Source organism: Sceloporus undulatus, chromosome 5, assembly GCF_019175285.1.
Source record: "Sceloporus undulatus isolate JIND9_A2432 ecotype Alabama chromosome 5, SceUnd_v1.1, whole genome shotgun sequence".
NCBI classification, from domain to species: Eukaryota; Metazoa; Chordata; class Lepidosauria; order Squamata; family Phrynosomatidae; genus Sceloporus; species Sceloporus undulatus.
This window is the reverse complement of record NC_056526.1, coordinates 23,309,359-23,335,479: the sequence shown is the minus strand read 5'-3', so window position 1 is coordinate 23,335,479 and position 26,121 is coordinate 23,309,359. Positions and strand designations below refer to the sequence as shown.

Sequence of the window (26,121 nt, the reverse complement as noted above, 5' to 3'; positions counted from 1 at the left end):
TGTTCCTTTTTGCAAGGTGACCGAAAATTCATTCCCAGCTCTATTACATCAGGATATATATACCTGACACTATTGTTCCTTCTTCATGTCACTTTAACAGACATGACTGTATTCCATGGAGTCTGGATATTGTAGTTTGGTGGGAGCTGTAGTGAGAGTAGACTAGACCATTGTAGCAGTGAATTCTATTATCTTAATAAATTACAGTTACCAGGTTTCTTTAGGATAGAACCATAACATTTCAAACTGCAATTATCATGTAGTACAGATACAAATACTCTTTTATCAGGTGGTATGAAGGTGAGATCCAAAGCCTAGAAATAACAAATTATAAGCAACATAGTTACATGTACCAGGTTACCTTTTTGTGTAATGTTGATGGATCACAATCACACTTCAGAATTCAAATGTTAACTTGTTCAGTTCAGCAAGAAATTATTTCTAGTTACTTTTAAGGGGCATATTTAGAGACACTTCAAAAGGAATTTTTCAGGTTCCATGCCACTCTGTCATCTATCCTATTTCTCTCTCTCACTCTCTCTTAAAAAAAGGAACAGAAATGAATAGAAAACCAATGGGCAAAAGTGTTAGCTTGTGGCCCCAAAGTCAGAGGAATGGCAAATCGTGAAATTTGAAAGAGTTGTCCAAAATGCTGTACCTCTTTTGAATATAGAGCTCAATACCATGGATAACACTTTTAAAGCACAGATGAAAACAAAAGACATATTTGCTGCCTCACTGACATAGCACCACTAATTGGCAGGACTACCCAAACCACCTATTGGAACCATTCATTAGCAGCAACATGACAAAGGAGTTTATCTTATCAAGCTAGCGAGATCCCAAGGGAAAATGGGATTTAAACAAGAGATAAATTAGAGAAAACCCGGAAATACCTGAAGTTTATCATATGATGTCTCTGTTAACGTGAAATAACACCAAGTTAAACCATAGGAAAACGGCAGCTTTTAAGTTTCGGGAAATTCCAAAAGTAAAAAGGTGGCATTTTTCTCTGCTTTAACTTTGGTTTAACTTTATGTCATGTCACTTTAGCAGCAATTCGGTGTGATAAACTTCCCGAATTTGCAGGTACTGTTTAAATTTGAATTTAATATAACTCTTGTTTAAATCCCGTTTTCCTGTGGGATCTTGGCTAGTGTGATAAAGATCAAAGTTTAACAGTGGAATAATAGTGTCCTATTCTAGCAAGCCACAGCCATGGATTATAGCAGGAGCAGGTAAAGTGTGGCCTATGAGCCACAGGTAGCTTACAAATAGTTTTTGTGGGACCTAGTCATGTAGGGACATTTTTGCCATGTTATTGGTTCCCTCTGGGCCATTCTGGGTCCAGGACAGGCCTTTTAAAAACAGAAAGTAAAGAGGAAATGATTTCTGGTCACTTTGTGTTGTAAAAAAGAGGACTCTTCTGGGAATAAAGTGGCTGAGGTGTGAAAAAGGTGCTCTCCATATTCATGAGAGAGAGCTGGGAGGCATTTAGGAGCATTTTTTTAATTTTAGCCTTTCATGTTCTTATGTGAAAGCATTTTTCTTCCTATCCTTCCATAGTTGCCCACCCTTGAGTAACAAGAACAGATTGCTTCTAAAAAGTAAGTTTCCAAGCTCTGTTTAGAACCAGGGATCTCATTCATGCCAAACAGAGTGTTCAGCTACCTGCTCATTTAGTCTGCCTTCCTGTACTAAAATCTCCCTGGTCCTGGTGTCCTTGGTCTTATTTATTACATGACCTACATTTGTAATCTACTTCGTTCACATTCTGTGAGCCTTTTGCTGTACAGGGAACAATTATTCTCTTAGGTGAGCAGAGAGGGGATTTTGTTGTTGCTGTTTTGCTTTATTTAAAATATATATTATAACGTAGCCAAATGAAGAAGGGCTAATCACTTTTGACACTGTCCTCTTTGCGGGCAAAGCATTTTGATGACCTGACTGGATTTTCCTAATAAGACCTGACGGAGCATTAAAAATGAGTCTCTTTGACAAACTGCAAGTGTAACCCTTGATGCAGATCTGCATCATAAGTTCACAGCCACCTTCTCACATGGCTTGATTTCATTTTTTAATTCTACCTCTACCTCTAATTTCTTCCTGTATTATTTTGTTTTGCTTTTACCTTCACCCTGACAGATCTTCCCTTAGGATATATAACACATTAGGTCTATATCATTTCCACACAGTTATCGGGCACGATATGATTGCCCAACAATGAAGCATCTTGCACACAAGTGTAATTTCAGGATTATGTGGGTCATATAGAAATAGGATTCCCATTTATTCTGGCATGCCTTTTCTCTCTGCTTTGTGTCTCTCTGGGAAAAAAATTGAGTAAAGATATCTCAAAGACAAACAGAGGGGGGGAAGCATGGGCAAAGACTTTCAACTAATTCAAATTGGATTTAGTGTCATTTTGGGAAGGACACAGAGCATAGTTTTCAGGGTCCAAGGCATATTCTTCTAGCTTAATTCCTGCTTTTCAAAAGGGCTCTCATGGGCTTAAAAATAGCCCAGGGATGACAATAACATTCACTGAGATTCTGCATCAGAGGTGTAGCTATGATATTGTACCTATGCTCCATCTCTGGCTCTGATCCCTGAAACACACCTTAAAAGCCAGTCAGTTTTCCTGAGTGATGGAATTATGTGGCACTGGTGAGTGACATACAGGAGGAGGATGTGACCAGCTCCCTTCCACCAGTGAGCAACATGCTTCTGCTCCTTACACCACCACTTGCTGGTACAGTGGATCATTGTTATACACTGGGGTTTGGTTCCAAGATCCCCCGTATATAACAAAATCCGTCTATGCTCAAGTCCCATTAAGTATAATGACATAGCAAAATGGTGTCCCTAATAAAAAAATGGAACATCAAGGTAAATTTATACTTTTTTGGAACATTTTCAAACTGTGTATGCTTAAATCTGTGTATAAAAAATCCGTGTATAAGAAGGGCTGACTGTAGTAGGAGTCCGGTCACACCATCCTTTAGTACCCCTTTCACCTGCATCACAGAACCTCATTCCTTGGGTAGCTGACTGGCTTTTAAGGTGGGTCTTGGGGAGCATTGACACCATGATAATAAATGTGAATAGGAAACAGTCACAAAATCCTAACTTAGGACATCATAACTGACTGGCAAGATGCGAGCCATGATGAAATTGCCTTCCCATGCCCTAGATGTTATGGGGAACAGTACGAGTTAAAAATTACAAGTTAAAACAAAGGTGGTGGGGACACATTTCTGAGGTCCTGCCTGCGATGCTTTAGAACCTCTGACCCTTGAGTAGTTCCCTATCTCGACCTACAGAAAGTGCCATCAACCAGCTGAGAATGCTGGTGCCAGTTGCATTTTTCCAAGTGAAGGCAGAAACTGGTCATGACAATTCATTTTTCTGTACCCTGTTGACTAGAATAGTAACATAGGCTCTGTACAGGACTGTCTTTGAAAAGTATTCAGAAATGTCTAACTGGAAATGGCAGGACAGAAAGCATGTCTCTGTTACTGTAGAAGCTTAACTGGTTACTCCTTCATTTTGTAGTTCTTACCTTTGAAGCCATTCATAACTTGGGACCTGGTTATATTAAAAGACATTTAAAAATATTTTTATTCTTAAAATAAGTTTAATTCATATCTACATGTGAGTTGAGGGTGGGGTTTATTGTTCATGAAACAAACTTTGATATTTTCAGATAGTTTAAAACTACTGAAAACAATTTAACCATCAAAATAAGAACCAATAGCCAAGCCTAAAGTTTTCCTTACAGGTCCAGTGCTCGGATCAGTTTCAGGGCCCTCCACCATTCCTCCACCTGTGGCCTAATCTGCACTGCAGAAATAATGCAGTTTGACAGTGCTTTAAGTGCCATGGTTCAATGCTACAGAATTCTGGGGTCTGTATTTTTGTGAAATATTTAGCCTTCTCTTTCAGAGAGCTCTGGTGCCACAACAAATTACAAGAATCAGGATTCCATAGAACAGAACCATGGCAGATAAAGCCATGTCAAAGTGAATTATTTCCACAGTGGACATTGGACCTGTATTGTCTAAAACTCAGCAAGTGTCCATGAGAAATAAGACCTTTTAATTCATGGCTCTGTCTTTCTGGAATACACTATTCATGATGACTCACCTGAAATTATTGCAGTGAGTGTACTATTAATTGGTAAAGACATTGCTCTTTGGGTAAGTGGCTTGATCAACTTCTGAAAATATTATTGAGTTTTGCTGATATCGTGTTTTGCTGACTGCTGCAGCTGTGCTACTATGCTCTATGTTATTTTAGTTGCACTGATATTTTGAATGAAATTTGTAATTAGTGTTGTCAGCCAACTAGAGTTTTCTGGTAGAAGGAAAGGGGGACACACATGCTTTGAGACAAATATAGAAAACTATCCCAGAAATTACAAGAGGGACGACATTTTTGAATGTTATACTATGACATAACCAGGAAACAATCTCAGCTATTACCATTTGAAAGGATTTCAGACAGTAGAGAAGATGATATTTGATATCTTAGAGAAGTGATCAGAGTAAACAATATTAGAATGAATGGACCTATGGTTTAATTTCACACACACACACACACTTTGTGGCTTGCTGGGCTCTTAGATTTTTGCTGAATCAAGGATCTTGGAAGGCTGAAGTGATGCTGTTTTGGAACCAGTGTTGCATGCTTGAGGACTGTTCTTCAACAATATCTGTTCAAGCTATACATTTCTCATGAAAGGGGGGAAACTTGCAGATGTATATATCCTAGATTACAGTATTGCCTCTTCCCTAAAGTCCTGTAAAGGTTGTCCTATATCAAATGGTAACATTTCATCACTTTTCCTCTGCTGATTATTTCCTTTTGTACTACAGGTTCAGACTTTAAATCCATGTGCTTGGCTGAGAAGCTAATGAGGCAAAAGTACCATGTTATTTATTTATGGAATATATTGATATCCCACAGCATTGAGAAACAAGACATGAATGAGCGTGCTTGCAAAAGGAAGAGGCAAAAGACGATAGGATAATTCAGTGTTCCTCTGTAAAGACAAAGATTCAGATTTGACGCTAGGGAATATTATTTTTCAACCGAAAACTTAGGAGCTGCAAGTCCCTTCATTGCCATTAAGTTCATTTCCGTGGTCTGAAGACTTCTGAAGATACTCAAACAGATGTTGTTATGCTGTCTGTCAATTGCAATTCCCATGGAAAGAGTTTCAAGCATCTGCTCAGTATTAATGTGGGGGGGGGGGGGGGAGTGGAGCACAGGGAATTATGGAGAAGAGCAGTCCATAGTTCTAAATAAGAAAAGCAAAGGATGAGAAAGTCCCCCACCCCCTTCCAAGGATGCTGTAGCTAACTAAACCATTATTTATATTTTTGTCCTCTTTCCCGTTCTTTAATATGCTCAGAATGGCATTCATGGTTTCTCCCCTACACATTAATACACACAATAGTTCTGTACCAACTTAGGGATAAAGGTGAAGCTGAGACAGTCTGTCTGGCCCAAGACAATCACTCCGAAACTTATTTTTCAAAAACTAACACCTTGCTTGCTGTTCATTATTTGCTGAGTGACATGTTGGTAATGCATTTCTAATGTTTCTTTTTGTTTATCATTGTTACACACACACACACACACACACAAACTTCAAAATAGAAAACTAGCACAAAGTGGCCCCAAATCTCCTCAGATTTGAAAAGTAATAAGGAAATGCTTCTCATTTCACATGAAGAGCCAGTGTGGTGCACTGGGATGAGTGCTGGACAATGACTCTGACACACCATGTTTTGAATCCCCACTCAGTCATGAAAACCCATTGGTTTCATTGACCTTGGACAAGTCATACTCTCTGAGCCTCAGAGAAAAGTGATCATAAACCTCCACTAAATAAATAAAAAACCAAATGACAAGATCACCATAAACTGGAATGAGCTTGAAAGCACATACAGGAAGCCCTCTGTATCAACAGACTTGCCATCCACAGATTCCAGCATCTGTGGATGGCAAGCCCATGTAGAGGAGTGGCAAAGGAGGAAAGAGGAGAAGAAAAAAGAAGAGGAGGAGGAAGAGGAGGAGGTGGTGGGGAAGAAGAGGAAAAGGAAGAGGACAAGGTCAAGGACGAGGAAGGAGGAAGGAGAAGTGGCAGTGGAGGAGTGAAGAAGATGAGGAAGGAAGAGGAAGAAGAGGAGGAGGAGGTAGTAGTAGTGGTGGCTGTGGGGGGAAGAGGAGGAGGAAAGGAGAGGAGGAAAAGGAGGAAAAGGAGGAGGCGAAGGAAGTGGTAGTGGTGAGGGGAAGAGGAGGAAGGGGGAGGAAGAAGTAGCAATGGTGGCATGGTCACATGGCTGTGTCACCACTGAAGACAATGGGACTTGTGAATCCATGGCTTTTGGTAACTGTGGGGGGATCCGGAATGGACCACCCCACGGCTACTGAGAGCTGTCTGCATAACAACAGCACAACTCATAACATGAACCAAAAATTTAAATTCAATTGGCTGTTATGGTACATCACAAAAATTTACATTATGTCTATGTTAGTACCAAAAGTATGAGAGACAGTGTGGTGTAGTGGTTTGATAATTGAACTATGACTCTGGAGACTTGGATTTGAATCCCAACTCAAGCATAAAAACCCAATGGATGACCCTAGGCAAGTCACAGTCTCACAGCTTCAGATGATGGCAATGGCAAAACCCCTCTGAAGAAACTTGCCAAGAAAAACCCATTATAGGTTTGCCTTAGGGTCACCATAAGTCAAAAATTACTTGGAAACACACAACAGTACCAAAAGTAACACATCCCAAGGCAAGGTTTGTGTCTTCGTCACAAAGGGCATTTTCCATCGTGGCCCCTCAGACCTGGAACTCTTTGCCCGACAAGCTCTGCTCAGCAGCCTCTCTAGATCTTTTTAGGAAGAATCTGAAGACTTTTCTTTTCCGTCAAGCCTTCCTCCATGTGCCTTGATGTTATTCTTTCTCTCCCCTGTGCATTTTGTTCAATCCAGCTAATTTGTTATATAGGTTTTTAATTTGGTTTTAGATTGAATGATTGTATGGATTGTTTTTAGAATTTTTGTATTGTTTTTAAATGGTATGGGCGGGTTTTTGTATTGTTGGGCTATGGGTTGTCACTTTGTATTGGTTTTGATGACGTTTTTGTAAACCGCTGTGATCTTCAAGGAATAGCGGTCTAGAAATAAAATTTCATTCATTCATTCATTCAATGTTGCTCCTTAGAATCATATAAGTGTAGAACAGGAAGAGAAAGTCTAAACCACAGAAAGTCACAGCTAAACCATCCATCAGAGGTGGCCACCTCTCTTTAACCTCTGTTTAAAATCCTCTTCTCTCCTCCAAGCCATTGCTCATAGAGTTTGGTTTCCAGAACTTTTACCATCTTGCTTGCCCTCCTCTGGACATATTTCAGCTTGTCAACATCCTTCTTGAATTGTGGTGCCCAGAACTGGACACAGTGTTCCAGGTGAAATTTGACCAAAGCAGAACAGAATGGCACTTGATTTTTCCCTTGATTTGGACATTATGGTCCCATTGATGCAGCCTAGAACTGCATTCACTTTTTTTGGCTGCTGCATCATACTGTTGACAGACATTTAGCTTACAGCTTAATAAGACCCCTAGATCTTTTTCACGTGTACTCCTTTCAAACCTGGTGTTACTCAACCTATAGTTTTGGATTTCCTATACACCCTCCACTTTATTATTGAGTTATTCTGACTGGTATCAATGCTCAGACCAGTTATGGACTAAATATGGGCTTCACATCAGCACATTTCTGATGGGACCCAAATTTTTCTAACACAGCACATTAATACCAAAGCTTGCCTCATGTTCAAGGGCCTATATCAAATGGCTAGTCCCAAATGAAGTAGGCTCATTGAATTAACTGGATATATATACATGTTGATACTTGATTCAAGCAGTTAATTCAAGCAGGGTTTAGGTCCAAGTGAGAATTGTGTGTGCCTCCAGATATTGTTCAACTGCAATTTCCCGTACCTCCAATCAGCATACCCAATGGTGAAGAGTTGCATTTCAACATGGAGGGGACTTTGCTGAGTTGTCTCTCACTCTGAAGCAATCCCCAACTGTTGTTTTTGCCGTGGGTCTTCATAGAATCATAGAGTTATAAGAGACCATAAGCGCCATCCAATCCAACCCCCTACCATGTAGGAAGACACAATCAAAGTACTTCTGACAGTTGGCTATTCCACTGATCGTACCATCAGGAATTTTTTTCTGATGTTTAGGTGCAATTTCTTTTCCTGTAGCTTGAATCCTAATCTCTGGAGCAGCACAAAACAAACTTGCTCCATCCTCAATATGGCATCCCTTCAAATTTTAAATATGGCTATCATGTCACATCTTACCTTTTATTCTCTTGCTAAACTCCAGATAGGTAATTTCTGGTTATGGTGACCCTAAAGTTATCATGAGATGTATTTGGCAAGATTTATTCAGAGGTAGTTTATTATTGCTTTTCTTTAAAAAAAAAAAAAGGATTGTGTCCTACCTAAGGTCACCCAGTGGGTTTCCATGGCTGAGCAGCGATCTAAATGTTGGTCTCTAGGATGCCCTAATCCAACACATAAATTGGTACACTAAGATTTTATGAATCCCTAATACTGTAATAAAATGCTTTAAGTTGCCAAATTTTCCACTGGCTATGACATTCTGGGAATTACAGTCCCCAAAAGTAACTTTTCTAAGCATCTGTCTCTCACTACAAGTTTTAGAAGGATTAGCATTTGATAGGGAGTTGTAACATTCAGCTGCAGCTCCTTGTTTCTTATGATTTGAAGTTTTATATAGAAGAATTGTCAGGCTCCACTGACTGATCTGAAAATCATTCTGGGCTTCTTGAATCTTGTTGTTGGAAGGCAATTCCAGTCTTAGATTCAACACTAGTTCAAAAGAAAACAAGAAGGAAGTGTCTGTAAGATATATAAGCAAGCATGGCTCTAGCAAAAGGAAAGCTTGCCAAGTGATGTTCACTGAAAATCCCCATTAGATTTTAATACCAGGGAATGTCACAAACATTTACACTCTCCATTTGCTACGGTATGTATAATAGGATTAAAAGGCTGATGCAATATGAAATCAAATACTTTATATGATCACTCCTTTCGGTATAAAGACCAACTTTCATTATGGGTTTCATGTTAATGTAATATAATAACATGCTCAATGGTTAATGTGTTTTTGCAAAATAACCACTATTTTAAAAAAAATGAGAGAGGAAGACAGTATAAATTTCAAAGTGTCAGGGGAAAGAATTCATTAAAGCTTTGCATTGCCCCCTCCCTTTATATATACAAAAAGTTAATGTATTCTCCTGCAACTCATTTCAGCACATCATCTATGCTAAAATGTATTACTGACTCCCTTAAGATAGCCTGTTCAAATCTAATGAATATAGTTGATGATTTCAACTTTCATTGTTCACATGGCAGAATATATTTGGATTTAGGCCAAACTCAGAGATAAGAAATGGATCGTGTAGCACCTTTGAGGCTAACTGAAAAAAGAAGCTGATACCTTTGTTGGTATATTGGGCATTTCAATTGGCCAATAAAGGAATCACTGATGGATTTTTGTTTGTATTTGTTAAATGGCCAGCACAGCTCCCCCTGAATGTTTTCTGTATTTTGAGAGACCATATTGTAGCTGCAACCATGAAGAGTAACCTGTCGACTGGGACTTCAACCAAGGTAAAACAATTTTCTTCTTCTTAAATTTGGACTGAATTTGCATGTTTTACATGATGTAGACATCACCAAAATGCTCCTGATGCAAAAACATGGAGACTTCTTGAGGAACCCATTGTTCTCTGCCTACAAAGAAGCCTGTGACCTTGCTGGAATAGAGACATATTGGATCACAAAAGCAGGGTCCCTGTTGAGACGCAAATGGACTTTGAATTTCCTGGACTTTGAAAAGCTTGCTATTGCCGCATAGGCAAGAGGAGGAGTCTGCCTGCAAAAGGTATCTTCTCCATCATAACATCTTTACTAAGGACTGAAACAACATGCAGGCATCTGACTAACATCTCCAATTGGTGTTTTTTTTCCTCCTGTTTGGTTTGTAACATCTTGCTTGATGAAGAAGCCCATGGAGCTTAGAAAGCTTGCAACAACAACAACAACAAAAAAGCAAGAAGTGTACAGTCATAGAATCACAGAATCACAGAGTTGGAAGAGACCACAATGGCCATCCAGTCCAACCCCTTGCCGTGCATGTAGTGTTGCAAAAATCCAGGAATTGTTAGCTCTGTAGTTAACTATCTCTCTTTTATTTATTAATAACTTCATTAATAATATAATTCAGGATTTAAGTTAATGCTAAAATTATAACTTAAGAGAATCACTTGAGCAATATGCACACATGCACACTCACTCACTTAAGTTATGCTTTTGTGACAGAAAATCCTAACTGAATTAGTAACTTAATTGATTTTTTCAAGGTAGTTGCTATCTCTGACCCAAACATGCAACGAACAAGCCACTTAATTGTGCCAGTCAGCAGCCCATGCCAATCAAACTATTTTTAGTAGTTTAAATTGTTAAACAACTGCCCAAAGAGGCTGTTTGTGTGCAGTGGCAGAGGGGGAAGTTTTATAAATACATTTGTTATTTTTAGTGATGTTTTTGTTTCTATGGAGCTGTTCCTTATTGGATATATATATTAAGAAATGGTAATGTTCACATTTCAGGTTCATTATCCACACCTGCGTCCATGTTCCATCATTGACAAACATTTAGATGCCATTTAGATTTTTTTACATAGGTACTATGTGCTTTAGTGCATTTCAGATGTCAGCACACTGAGGATTAATTGCTCTTTGGGACTATACAGAAAGCAGGAATGGTGAGACTTGGGAGATAAGTTGAGTCATGGTTATTAGTTTACATAAGAGAATTTGAGCAACAAAAACAAACTGTGCATGACATAGGTGAGCTGACAGACACTCGAGAAGATATACATCTCAAGAACATCTATAGAGACACTCTAGGGTCCCAAGAAGAGTTATTTTACTGCCCTTTGTCTCAGTCCCCATAAGGACACAAAGGGAGTTGCCTGTGCCTGCATTAAGAGCTTAACAACAACAAAAATAACATCTGGTACAAAATGTAGGCATGTGGCCCCAACATTGTCACTTCCCTTCCCCCTTTTTTCTCTTGTATGATTTTTTTTTTCATCTGATGAAGAAGCAAGAGGTGCTATAAAAATTTGCATTATGTGTTTTGTGCATTTTTGTTGGCCAGTAAAGGTATCACTCCTTCATGGATTTTGGATTTTGTTTTATTCTACTGTATGGCCAACACAGCTACCCCTATTTCTTCTGCCAGGATTGCTACAGTACTTGGCCATCCTGCCTTGTTTCAAAATGTGCAGTCAACAGTACTCAGAAAAGTTACATTTGGACTATAGCTCCAAAAATCATATAGCCAGCATGTCGATCAGTGTAGTTTGGTGGACCAGTGGTCAGATGAAGGAAACCCTATGAGATTTTCAAACAACAGCAGTCCTCCTCCCCCTCCCCATGTAAACATTTTGTTGGAGATTGCTAATTTTATTATTCACTTTATTCATGATTTTACTAGGGATTTTTCATAATTGATGCTACTCATCTCAGTGTTGATTTTTTGGCCTTGTGCTGAGGATGAGATCTTGCTAGGAACATCCTTAACAGAAACTGACTATCTTGACAAAAATCCTGTGAGGTTTTTGTTTTTTTATCTCTCCAGCTAAGAGGCCAGCCAACTTCGGCTTTCACTTTGTGTTCACATGCCAAGAGCTATTCAATCAGGGTTCCACTGGTCAGGTTCCCTTCTCTTCCTTTATTATTCTTGTTTCTGTCTTTCCCCCAAAGTTGAAACTCAAGTTGCTTTTTTCTACACCCACCTCCTGATCCATTTTTCCTTGTGAGCCATATCCTAAATGTAGTTTGTAAGATTAAGGGCAGGTACTGTTATATAAAATATCTTTGGAAGTTGCTCTTATTTTATCTACTTTTCTTTGGACTTTGGGCTAAAGAGCAAAGTGTTTTAAACACATTTAATACACTTCTCTTGACACAACTTTGAGGTTCATCTGCAGGGAGCAATCTTACCATGAACCAGATTGTGGTAGGTGCCTCAGCCAGCTGATGTGAGGTGGTAGTGGTGAGAGGAAGGTCTTGGAGGGCAGAGCTACATATGTCATAAAGCCCTTTCTGCTACCAAGTAAAGAAAATAAACTTCCTACATATACCACATTCAGTTCCTGCTAGAGCAACTAATGCATGCTAACAGATCAACAGCCAGAACAGTGGGAAAGAAAGAACCAGAGGCAGAAAGTGCTAAAGGAGAAGGACTCCCACCTGAGAATAAAGTAGGAAAGTCAGGAATAGCCTTTGGGTTGCAGAGATAAGCTTCCAAAGTAAGTCTGCAGAACTAGTGATCCAACAAACTACATGCATCTTAGCAGGGGTCTGTTTTGTAATATATATATATGTGTGTGTGTGTGTGTGTGTGTGTGTGTGTGTTTTAACTACAAAACTTGGAAGTATTTTGAAGTTGCTACGAACAGTGGTTCCGATCAGGTGCCAATGCCTGACAGTGACATGAACAGGATGTACTACTAAATGCAATTCTCTCAATAGCTGAAAAGAAGATAATTTCTCCATCAACTTTACAGTATTGCCAGCTAACCTTGAATTGTGGAGTGGTTTGGCTTTGAACAAGAAATTGCAGACCATTGGCTTTACAGATTACCTGCTACAAAGCTGCCTGAAATTTTGGAATATCTTTGGGGATATTCTAAATATATACAGTCAGCGCTCCATATCCACAGATTTTGTATCCATGGATTTAACCATCAATGTCTTGAAAATATTAAAAAAGATATAAATTCCAAAAAGCAAACCTTGATTTTGCCATTTTATATAAGGTACTATACTTTATTATGCCATTGTATTTAATGGGATTTGAACATCCACAGATTTTGGTATCCATGGAGGGTCCAGGAACCAAGCCCCTGTGTATATCTAGGGCCCGATGTAAATGGAACAAGCTCTCAACTGTGAGGATTGTCATTAGCTCAGGTTTCACTTTATCAAAGTTTCTTGACACCAGAGTAACATATTTTTCAGCCAGTTTCTAATATTTTCAAGTATACTTTCCATCCCTACAGTGTAGTTTAAAACCCATTGAAGAGATAATATGAGTTAACATCCTATCTAAGGCAGAAAGTTGCTATTTGATCCAAGAAACAAATGCACATTGGGTGGAATACAAGCAGCTGTTAATTTAGAGGTGTTGGTATTTACTTTCCAAAGAGTGCCTGTAGCTATCCCATGCATGACTGAGCCACGTCTCCACTGCCCTTTGACTGGCTTCTGTTTTGGTTTCTAATGAAGGCATGTTTGCCACTTCCATCATTTTAGAGTAGCAAAGAGTGAGAATTAAATGTTGACTTGTGATGGATTGGAAAGAATATTGTAAATGGGAGACAGAGTGGGCTACAGAGTCTTTGAGTGGAAACTTCTTACAGAATATATTAAAATTCACAGTCTTGTGAAGATGACAGTTTTGTTGTTTAATCTTGATCTTCACCCTCTCACCCCACAAAAAAAGTTGTTCTGTTTCTCAGTAATCAAAGAATGGGTGCCCAACATGCATTTTAAAAGGAAGTTGACTTGTTTGCATGTAAATGTTGGCATCTGGAAGAATTAGTATCTCAATGGCTGTCTCCCACTGTCACTCTTTTTCATGCCTTTACTGGGCATATGTTATATTTTTGAGCACACCATTTTGAAAGGTGGAAATGAAAATCCTTAATAATATTCAGCAAGTGATACCCAAGAGTGTGCAGCTAGAGACATTCCAGGACAAATACCAATCACTCCCTGGAAAGCAATGGACAGACAATGAACAATGAAAGAAATACAAAACTATCAGATTACTTAGGATAACATATCATCCTACTATCCCAGTTGGACAGGGACAGTCACAATTAATCCTCTGTCATCCTCCTTTTTCAGATGCTTTTAAAATATTCCAGCATGTCTTTTATCCCACTGTCCCCCTTGTCCTCAGCTTATTTCAATTTCTGTAAAGTGAGTTCCAAATGCAAAAATAATTTGCACCCAATTAACTCAGAAGTGGGGAGAGGAGAGAGGAGAGGCAGAATCTTACCCTTCCCAGTAGGCTCAGACAAAAGCAAACTGCTGCAGCTTGTCCTAGCTTGTGTGTTCTTCCTCATTAAGAACTTCTCCCATTTTGACCACACTCTGAAGTTTTTTGGGCCATATGTGCCCCAGGTCTCATCTTTGAAATGCTGGAAGATATGAGAAAATGGCTTCAGGTCCTGAAACAGGCAGGATTTAAAGCAAATATAAGCACTGCAGAACTCTTTCAATGGTTATGATTGCTATATGGGCTCAAACCAAGTAGACTTTGTATCTATTTGTGGTTTCTCTTTGTAGTGAGCCACTGAGTTGTACACTGCTGCATCTGCCAAGGCAGTTTTTGTATGTGCAGATCCTGGACTGACAAGGGTACCCACTTGGTCCTAAAGGGCATGAAGGCTTATATGAAGGGTTCCTGTTCCAGTTAATTTTTGTCAAGCAACAAAAACATCCAGTAGCCTGTAGTTTCAATCTTCAGTCATGACTTCTGGCTTACATCTCAAACCATCCTCCTGGTTCATCCTTTTGTTTTCAATCAGAAATTGGCAAAGTCATTTGGGGGGCTACAACTGTCCCAATTTAGCAGGGACGGTCCATATTAATCCTCTGTCATCCCATTTTTCACATACCTTTAAAATGCCCCAGTTTCTCCTTGTCTTAGTTCTAGGCTAAACAGAGGAATGATAGCAGCAAATCATATATAAATTGGAAAGAAGCATGGTAAAGGGTCCCACACTTCTCTGTACAGTACTGTGGAGTTACATTCTCCAAAGGCACTGATCTATAAGTACTTGTTAGAGAAAAAGATCTTTGTGATGGTTGATGTCTCTTGTTACCGGTGGTTTGAACTGGTACCAACTGGAACAGATGCAGTCTTCTCAGCTACTCAGTATCAAAGTAACTTCCACACAGATTTTCACTCAAATGAGGGTTTATTAACTTTGTTGCTATTTACACTTTGCACAGCAAGCTACTATACATCTATACTCTTTCAGAGTCCATGCTAGAAGCTTGAATGTGACATCAGTCTTTGTTCTCTCAAAAGATCAACCTTCCCACCAAGTGGACACACCTCTTTCCCATGAAGTCACCATGCTACACAGGAGCATAACAATAATACATTTGTTGATATGTCTCAGCACATGTCCTTGAAGACTTGCTCTTCCAGGCCTAGACTTTCTGGCCTTCAACAGGAACCATTTTAAACTTTAGTTAACCATTGACACATCTGAACATTTTCCATACAAATTAGAAATATATTTTAACAGTACTTCCTTGGATCACAGCATGCCCTCCAACTGCCCTGATATGGCAGAAACAGTCCCAATTAATCCTCTGCCATCTCTCTTTCCCAGCTAGCTTTAAAATTGCCCAGCTTCTACATCGTCATCAGACTTTTCCCCTTTGTCCTCAGCTCACTTCAGTTATTGCAAACTGAGTTCAAAGTGCAAAATTAGTTTGTACTCCATCAGCTCAGCAGAGGGGAGATAAGAAGAGAGGTCCAGATCTTGCCCTTTGCAGTTGTTGTGTACACAACTGAGCTCTGGTGGCGCAGTGGTTAAATGTCTGTACTGCAGCCACTCACTCACAAACCATAAGGTTACAAGTTCAATACCAGCAAAAGGGCTCAAACTCGACTCAGGCTTGTATCTTTTCGAAGTCGCTAAAATGAGTACCCAGATTGTTGGAGGCAATAAGCTTGCACTTTGTAAACTGCTTAGGGAGTGCTTAAGTGCACTGATAAGTGGTACAGAAATGTACTTGCTATTGATATTGCTATTGCTATTGTACCATCAAGTAGTTTCCAACTTATGACCCAAAGGCAAATCTATCATGGGAGTTTGCTGGGGCTGAGAAAGTGTCACTGACCCAAAGTCAGCCAATGGATTTCCATGGCTGAGTGGGAGATCAAACTCTGCTCTCTAGAGCAAAAGTCTAACACTCAGATCACTAGACCACACCCTAGGCTCAGGCAAAAGCAAGACATTGGCTCTTCTGACTAATGTGTTCTTTCACATTTATAACTTTTTTCCATCTTAGACCACACTCTGATGTTGCTGGGCTACCCATGTCCTGGTTTTCATCTGTGAAATATTGGAGGGTATGGGAATGCTATCAGGAAGAATGAAGCAGCAGCAGGAGCAGCAGGAAGATTTCTGCATAAATTCCTTCTTGTATTTGCAAATTGTAAAGTGGTTCCTGGAATTATTCTGCACAGCTCCACAGCCTGGTATAAATGTTTTCTCATATTGTGCATATGGTCAGAGACAAAAGGGCTTGGAATGGCATTTGCCACTCACTCCATAGTATCTGCCACTCTGCCATGCCCCATCCTCCATCTAATTGCCTTTCCAGACATCAAAACTCTAACATCAATAAGTAAAAGCTGTGGTCAGTTCTGTATGTTCAGGGAAGATGGAAATAAGGTTGGAACTCGCTGAGGTCAGATTCTTCTTCGATCCTTTGAACTGGGGGTTGGGGGAACCTGGTCTTTCCAATCACTTGGGAGACACTTGGGAGACCATCAGATTTCAATGTAAAGAGATTTTTCTACCAAATTCAGTACCCCAAAATAACTTACAGTTTCATATCTCTTTGCTGGAAATGCAATTAGGGAAAGGAAAGGTCCTTTAAAAAAAACAATCCTCTTCTACACACCTATTATTTTGTTAGCTTGGTCTGAAATATAATTTATGTATATTCCACCAATTCTTTTATGGTGCATGCTGGCAGTTTCATACTGACATTTGCTCAAACAGGTGCTGTCTATTGAAATAGGACAAAAGAATGCTTTCAACAACATGCTCAGAATTGTATACACAATGAGAGACAGTAAAAAAAAAAGTCTTCTAGAACACTGCAGATATCTTTGGATTTTTGACTAGTAACACCTAACTTTTGCTATTACTCTTTCCTTTTTGCACCCCCCAGTAAATTAATTACAATACAGGTGCAAGGAAGTAAACAGGTTTATCTTTCCAGTGACAGTTCAATCAGAGTGGATTTATATGTATACATGTTTATGGTAGAAGCATAGCCCAGAGGGAGGAGAAAAATAATACAAATGGAGCATGGCAACAAGGGAGCAATAAAGGTACACAAATTTGGTTGTTGCTATTGTTGTTATTATCATTATTTCTTTTGTTGTTGTTAACTGCCCTTGAGGCAACCTCGACTCATGGTGATCCTGTGGATGAGACATCTCCAAGACCCGCTGTTTTCTCCTGTTCTGCTTAGGTTTTGCAGACTCATGTCCATGACTTCACTAACTGAACCTATCCATCTGGTGTGCAGTCTTCCTCTCTTTCTTCTGCCCTCTACCTTTCTCAGCATTATTGTCTTTTCATGATGTGGCCAAGTATTACAGCCTCAGTTAGAGCATCTTGGCTTCCAGGGGTTGATCTGTTAAAGGTCTCCTGTTTGTCTTTTTTGCTGTGCATTGTACTCTCAGCACTGTTCTCCAGCACCACATTTCACCTGCTCTTAACATCTCAGGGTGGTGTACAAACTGATGCAAACAATTTAAAACAATAATTTAAATAGATTATGAACACTAAACACTGTAACAAGCTAAAACACATTCAAATGATTAAAACAGTTTAAAACTCTGTGTATAGCAGTTGAAATAAATCACTGAGGTTCAAATGGTTTAAGCAATGTTTTTAAACGGCACCTAAATGAAATCAGTGTTGGCACTAATCTGGCCTCCAAGGGAAGACATTTCACAATTGAGGTGCTATGACTGAAAAGGCCCCTTTCATGTTCTTAGACTGTATAGGGACCTCATTGGTGGGATACAGATGCACCCCTTCTCCCAGAAGATCGCAATCCTTAGGCAAACAAATATATGGAGAGGCTCCCCCTGAAGTATTGAGCTCTCCAGATATCTAGGGATCACAAGCGTAATCACAGGTGTAATCACAAGCACCTTGAATTCAGACCAGAAATGTATTGGGATCTTTCAGACTGATTTAAAAGCTCAACAAACCTGCAAAAAGAACACTATGTGTTTCTCATTCTCCACCAGATATGTACACCAGTAGATTCATCGTTGCTGTCCAATCTATAACACAGAGACCAGTAGCTGTGGCTTTCTAAGTATAAATGAAATGAAACTTGTAAAATTCTTATGCTGTTTAGGGCTGATAGGATTTGCAGTCCATTAGCCCCTGGAGGGTTACAAATGAACTAGAGAAATACATAATTTATCAGATTTCTAAACTCAATCTAGTACTTTGCATTTATTATATAGAAATTATTATATTTGCATTTCAGGGTTCCTGAAAGAGTTCCAGGCAAAATTATGCGATTTAACCATCCAAAGAATTTTCTGAGCTAAGGGGCTGTACAGACAGCCCATAAGGGGCAGCTATATGCCCACCCCTAGAAGCACTGGGTTGGTGACATGGCAATTTCACACCATGCCCCCAACCTGGTGCAAAAAGAACCCGCAAATGATGGAAGGGGTGTCCTAGCCATGGCAGCAAGGCTTTTGGATGCCCTTTCGGTGCATGCATCATCACCAGGGCTGCGCCATGATGCCGCACATCGTCTAGCAGGGTGTGTGGCATTGTGGTGTAAAAGGGCAGAGCCACGGCATCCAGCATGTGGACACTGCGCTGTGGCTCTGCCTACAGACCAGCACAAATTGCTGGTCTATAGAGCTCCTATGTTATACTGAGAGACTTGCCTCACACTACCCATCCTGTGATCCTGTACATGCTCACTCAGAAATAATCATTTCTAAAACTGTAACTGGATTAGCCTGTTGGTGCAAACACAGTCCATTGTGGATGCAAATGCTCCAAGCAATGTCTTGTCTTCTTGTAGGACAAGATTTACCCAAGACTTCCACAGATACTATATCCTAGGTAAGTTGTACACACCAGGGATAATTCTTAGGTGAACTATGATGAGAGCCTTTCAGAGATAGGTCAGTGCTCTTTTTGTGATGAAAGCCATAATTTGAATAGATATCTATCCTATTTAAAAGAACCAGGAGGTAGATTCACTGTTGGACTAGGATGCCAGGAGATCAGAATTTGAATGCCCATGCAGCCATGGAAACCCATTTTCACCATGGGCAAGCCACACTCTCTTAGACTGAGAGGAAGGTAATGAAAAAAACCTCCTCTCAATAATTATTCCCAAGAAATCCCTCTGATAGAGTTGCCATAAGTTGGAGGTGTTTTGAAGACATATAACAACAACAATGGCTGGAAGCCATTATTGCATTCACTGCAGTTATGCATTCATCATCTAAAGTTATGAATCGTGCTCTGTATTCAGATAAGTTACACATTCACAGTTGTGCTCAGAGTGGGAGGGGGTCAGACACAACTTGAAGTGCCCCCCTTTGCCAACACTGCAGACATCCATTGGTTCAAAATGGTTCCCTGAAATATAAGGTAGTTTTCAGTGTCAGTTCTTAGACATGTCAGATCTTGGCCAATGCATCCTATTTTATAGAGGGTAGTCCTTTATTTAGCTGTGACTTCTCTCTAAAGAGCTGTTAAGTCCAAGCCTCAAAGGGAAAACATGGATCTTGCAATTGCCCATCAGCAGTGAGGGACTGAACAGCAGACTGGGTGGTCACAGAGGATCTCAGATCACAACTCTTCTCCATTCCAGTGAGAGGTATTGTATATTGTATTTCTATTTAAGTCATGGTTCTCATTTCTATTATTTGATTATTTATATTAATACACACACACACACACACAAATGTATGCACCACTGTTAAGCCAATCTAGGTACTCTTCCTGGCAACACACCTCTGTGTGTGAGAGAGATTGCTGTCTCAGTATGTCACACACTGAAAAATCTCCTCCCCCCCGCGAAACTTGCTAAAATTCAAGTTTTTTTTTCTGGACACTTAAAAAGAAATCTGTCTCTGTGTGAGATGTATATGTTTGTGCGTATTTTTTCTGTGTCTGTAGGCTTTTTGTGGTGGCAGTTAAACCATGAAATTCTGTCTCAATATAGGCCTTTATTCCACAGACTCTACAAGTGCTCCTTTACTGGTAGTGCCTCAAAGCATGTATTGCAGAGGCCAAACAATAAGTTGATGCAAATGCTCCCAGCATTTACCAGCATCTACCAATTTCTTCTTCTTCCCCATTACTCTGCAGGTCACATCTCAGGGATTACAGAAAAGCTAGAAGAAAGGAGGTGGGAGGGGGGTCTTAAAAGAGGTACATAAAGTCAGAAGAGACTGTCGTGACTGAGCCTCAGAGACCACATTTTCTAGCAAATGTCCCCCTTAATCTGATTAAAGGCCTCTGCTATCCTGTCTCCCCAAGGCAGAAGGATGAGAGCTGGACTTCCTCCCTCTAGAATCTAGCAGGATGGAAAATTGCTGAAGAGGCAACACATAAGAGTCGCCTGCCTTTGATCATCCCCAAAGAGCTTGATAAGGTAACCTTGGCCTTCAGTGCTTTTCAAAAAGCTGCTGAGCACCAAAGAAGGGGCTGCTGCTTTGATTCCAACTTAAAATGAAACAAGATGACTCTCTGTTGATCTGCTCAAAGAAGGGGGGGGGAGCAGCTGATCTTTCAAGTGAGTAATAGCACCATTTAAAGAGGAATGCATAAGAATCTGCAGAATAAGGACAAATGACCATCTCATAAAAGAAGTTTCATCTTAACTCAGAAGAAAAGGTAGACAAGCGTGGAGAAGTTACTTTCTGGGGCAACAGCTCCTTGAAACCATACATTCCAAGTACCAGATGCTGCATGTGATAAGATATTAGTGTGAATAAAAGCTGTAAGAGCAGAAAGATTACAAAATTACAGAGGTGTGATTAAAAAAAGAGAGAGTCATTGTGTGATGTAGAGGTTTGAGTGTTGGACTACAACTCTAGAGACCAGAGTTTGATTCCCAGTTTGGCCAAAAAAACCTACTGGGTGATCTTGGTCAAGTTACATATTCTCCACCTCAGGTGAAGACAATGGTAAACTTCCTCTGAACAAATCTTGCCAAGGTAAGCTCATGATAGGCTCACCATAAATCAGAAATGATTTGAAGGCACACAACAACAACAGTCACAACTGCATAATGCTTTGGAAAAGAATGTGCTTTTTAGCAGAAACAGGCTACTACTCTCCTGGTTGAACTGGAGGCTTCTAGACAGACCTTTCCTCTTGCCTGCATCTAAGTCCCTCAGAACTGGAGGATTTGCACCTTCCTCTCTTACCTGGAGGAGACCCATGAAAATTGGAGACTTGGGGCCATACCCTGAGATCTGGAAACCTTGTATTTGACCATTAGTAATGAGATTGCTCCTATTTGTCTGTTGTCAGGGTTTAAGACTGGAGACAGGTCCGCACATTCTTTTAGAAGAAGAAAGAAGTGGAAGAGAAGAATCTGTAACATACTCAGCCTAGGGTAAACAATCTGCTCAGTTTTCATGAATGTAGCAGAAGGCACTCATTCTCCAGCAGGACCAGGACAACCTTAGGAGAAATCCAGACTGTTTATACCACAAAACTACTTCCACTGAGTATCTGAGGAACATACAGAAATATAATTGTGTATGTAAGGCTCAGTGTGGGTTTTGATGGTATTAGGGCTGGTTTTCAGCTATGCTGTTTTGGAATACTGCACAGGGAATTGAAGAAATCTCTGACCTAAAGCCAGGCTCAGTGCTTTTCCTCTGTGATTATTTGAAATATGGCACTAGAAAAAGAGGTTTTCCCTGAAGCAGTGCCATCTGTCAACCATCTTCCATTTTGAAGTTTCTGTAAACATTTTAATTAACTAAAAGGAGAGCCTCTGCTTCAAGGAAATCTCAGTAAGGAGGCAAAAAAGAGCAGCCCCATGCTAGTAGAGTCAATGGCATCATTTACTAGTATGCTTTCTTAAGTTATTGCAGTTGGCATACACGTGACTTTCAGTCATAAGTAAAGGGTGGATTTTACATGGTAAAGTGAGCTGGCACAATTCTTGGGATGCATCAGTTCAGACATCTGATGTGAGGAAGACATCCGTACAGTTATAAAAGTTCCCTACATGTTTCATTTCTCCTGCAGTATAAGTGTAGGGATGCTTGATGATTTTCTTAATTTCATATTTCAGAACAAATCAACATTATTCACACCTCGTGGAATAATGTGTGAATCAGAATACCATCATCATTCAAATTTGCATCTTCTTTCGATTTTATGATGCACAGCTCAGTTCCAAAGAGGCCATAATGACAGCAGAGAGATTCTGAGAGCAGTAGCCCAAAGAAGAACATTTCTAACCTCTTGGAGGCACCATTTTTCAAACTGACCCAATCATATATCAGTTAGGACATGTGGGGACTCCATGTCCCATTCTCTGATTATCAAGGTCTAATGGTCCAAATTCTATGCCTGTAAAGTTTCACACCACATATAGGCCAGTCAGGCAAAGAAAATCTGGAAAACGATTTAAAGAACAGAGCCAAGTTCAAAAGAAAGTAAGAAAACATCAAGTCAAGTTGTCCAAAGCCATATGAGGAGTGCCGAAAGTCATAGACAAGCAGCACTCCAGAGTCTGAACTAGTCCAGTTTAGAACAGGAACCAGATAGCAATATGCCAAGAAGCAAAGTCAAACACAACTAATAATAATAATAATAATAATAATAATAATAATAATAATAATAATATTTTTATTTTTATACCACCCTTCCCATGATCAGGGCGGTGCACAACATAATACTAATACAAATACAAATACATCACAATAAATAATAACAACAATAATCATTAAAATTACATTAAAACCAATTTCTGGCCAGCCGACCACTGCTGCCAGAGGGGGGAAGCTAACCGGGACCAGCATCCGGGAATGCTAATAAAAATAAGAAGGTTTTTAGCTCCTCCTTAAACTGGGCCAGGGAGGTGGCCGAGCGGAGCTCTATGGGCAGCGTGTTCCAGAGGGTTTGGGCCGAGATTGAAAAGGTCCTCCTTGAGGTGGAGGTTAACCTTGCCCCTGGAACCCTCAATAGCTGCTGCCCAAATGTTCTGAGTGTGCGGGGTGGATTGTATGGAGAGAGGCGGTCCTTAAGGTATCCTGGGCCCAAGCCATTATAGTCAGGCACCAGTAGAGCAATGACAATAGGAGGTGGAATAGGCAAGGAGAATCGCTTGATCTATAGACAGTGATCTCAGCAACCTGACTGAGCCAGAACTGAGGTTTTTATGACTAAGTTTTTTAGTCCCACCTAAGAGCTCAGTTGCCAGCATTTTTTATTACTAATTCTCCTTGACCTCTCACTCCCAGGCATATCTCCCTAAGCCTATGTTCTGGGCATCATTATTACACACTGGAAATCAGTGCAGACTCCTCATCAAATTCTGTGCTGCCTCAGGTGCAGCTTCCTTGATGGTCCATGGGGGCAGCTGGCTATTCAGCATGCATGGACTTTGTGGGCATTGAATTTGCCCATACTGAAAGAATTCTTTGGTAGAATCTAAAGAGTGCAGATTACAGCATTTAGGAGGTTCAGCTGGCCCTACTCCCCCCTCCCTTGATAATTTCTGAATATGGCTTAAACAGAGACCATTGCTCTGACCTCAGAGAGAGAGAAGAGTAGCCAGGCACAGCTCCATCATGCCTTGACCCCAATAGCTGGTATGATTCCCCTGCCCAATATTTTAGCTGCAGTTGTTTTGGCCTCAGAGAGAAAGAAAAGCAGCCAGCAACTGCCAGACTTAATTCCCCAAACCACCAACCACGTATTTCCATTGTGCACCTTGTCTTATTTAAACTTCAGGGAACTGCTAAATTAATAATAAGAAAGCTGCTCTGGGAGTCTTTTTTGCTGAAGGGCAGGTTATAGATTCTCTAAATAATATCAGTCTATCAATCAATCAGTCAAATGTGCAGAGCGGACATGGGCAACTGACAGGAATTGTAGCCACTGGGTGACCTTAGGCAAGCCAAATGCTATCAGCCTCAGGAGACGGCAATGGCAAAACCCCTCTGACCAAATATTGGCAAACCTCATGAACAACCAGAAGGCTTAGGGTCACTATAAGTCGGAAATGACTTGAAGGCACACAACAACAACAACAACAACAAGAAGAAGTAGTCTCCACAAGTCCTTGGAGGCTATATCCTCTGTGCTCACTTACTTTAAAACAGGAGCACACACACACACACACACACACACACACACACACACACACACACACAGTAAATGTAATTGGTCCCAAATGGCCTTCCACATACCCTACAAGGTATGGGTAAACAATCTTACCATGCTTTTCCCCTCCTTGGACATCTTAGACTTAGGAAAGATATTTGGGCAGCAGGAGGTAACCAGAAGTCTGAAAGCCTAAAAATGGCTTCAGTTTATGTTTTTTCCCCCATTCCTGGTATACAACAACTCATGATATGAGAAGAAATCAGGAAATGAAGGCATTTATTTCAATGTACAGACATGCTTCAGATGTTTTTTTTGTTTGTTTGTTTTTGTTTTTTGTTTTTTAGATGTACAGGGATGTTTACTTTATTTCATGGGCAGCTATAGATTAATGAAAATGATTTCAGTGAAATTTTGAATGGTTAGTGTTTCTTTGCACTGGGCTAAATGAACCAGCGAACAAGTGCTGAGAGGAGCCTGAGGGAAAATAGCTCTTTTTAAAAAAACAAAACCAAACAAAACATGTCTAAATGATTCAATTACCAAGAGAAAATAAAGGCTAAGTTTTCAAATTGGCAATTTTTTTGAAAAGTTTATTACTGGAGGAAAATCCTTAAAATTCATTAATAATACTAAATATAGTCAGCCATCACAGGGAAGTTCAGATCAGCCCAATATGGAATTAAATCATGATGCAGCCCAATTGGTTCAATTAAAGAAATCTGGGAAACGTGAGAATTCTATTCCTTGGATACAAATAGAGAGAAGCACGTTATTGAAGTACCAGTTGGGAAATATTTTTTCAGACAAAGTTAAGAAGACACAAAACTTAGCCCATTCCCAGAAGGGTTGTTCTGCATATGGTTTAGATGCAAAGAATTGTTAGCACCCGCAGCAGCAGCCTTCTGTCTGTGCCTAGAATACACTCTATTTAAACAGGAAAATAAATACAGTTGGCCCTCCATATTTATGGATTCTGAATCCATGGATTTCACCATCCACTGCTTAAAAATACCCCCTTCCCAGAAAATATTCCAAAGAAGCAAACCTTGTATTTGTCATTTTATATAAGGAACACTATTTCACTATGCCATTTTATATAATGGGACTTAAGCATCCACAGATTTTGATATCCATAGGGGTGGGTGGGCCCTGGAGCCAGACCCCAAATGATAGCAAGGGTCCACTGTATAATCAGTTGAGGAGATGGAAAGAGAGAAGAGTATATAGATTGATTTATTCCCAAACGGTAAACCTATACAATCAGACCAAAGTAAAATCAAATTGGAACCAGTAAAACCATCCTGACTGCAATTAATGCAAATACATTTCTTCCAGGCAAAATGGAATAGAAGCTCTCTAACTATATTAAAAATAATATGTAATAATAGTCTAAATAATGGAATAGGACAAATCTGCTAATTATATTGAATAACACGATGCTAATTTTGGAAAGTCGAAAGGAATAAGATTTGTTTGGGAAACAGATTTGAGGATAAAAGTAGCTGAAAATAAATGGAATTTAATTTGGGAAACTCTACTTTATAAATCAGTATTTGTTCAAATTAGAGAAAACACATTGAAAATTGAAAATTATCCATACATGGTACCATTATCCACTTAAATTGCACAGGATTAATACCAGAGTAGCAAAATTATACTGGAGAGGATGTGAAGTATTAGGAGATTGGAATCATATGAAAATTTTGAGAAGAGGTCCTAAATTGGATAAGCTGTATAATAGGAGAAAAGTTCTACTTTAGGGGGACATTACTTCTTATTTCTTTATTCAAAAATGAAAATGAGAATTT

At 39.8% G+C, this 26,121-nt stretch overlaps 1 long non-coding RNA gene across 3 annotated transcripts in view; it reads left to right on the top strand.

Annotated features, from left to right (window-relative positions):
* LOC121930450 overlaps positions 1 to 26,121 on the top strand; it is a 38,511-nt gene that overhangs the window by 3,931 nt on the left and 8,459 nt on the right. For 2 of the 3 annotated variants that reach the window (XR_006103946.1, XR_006103945.1), the window contains exon 1: positions 19,986 to 20,612. This is a non-coding gene — a long non-coding RNA (uncharacterized LOC121930450). Of the gene's footprint in view, positions 1 to 19,985; positions 20,613 to 26,121 lie in introns of those variants that run through there. The other variant, XR_006103947.1, reaches the window with a different exon arrangement.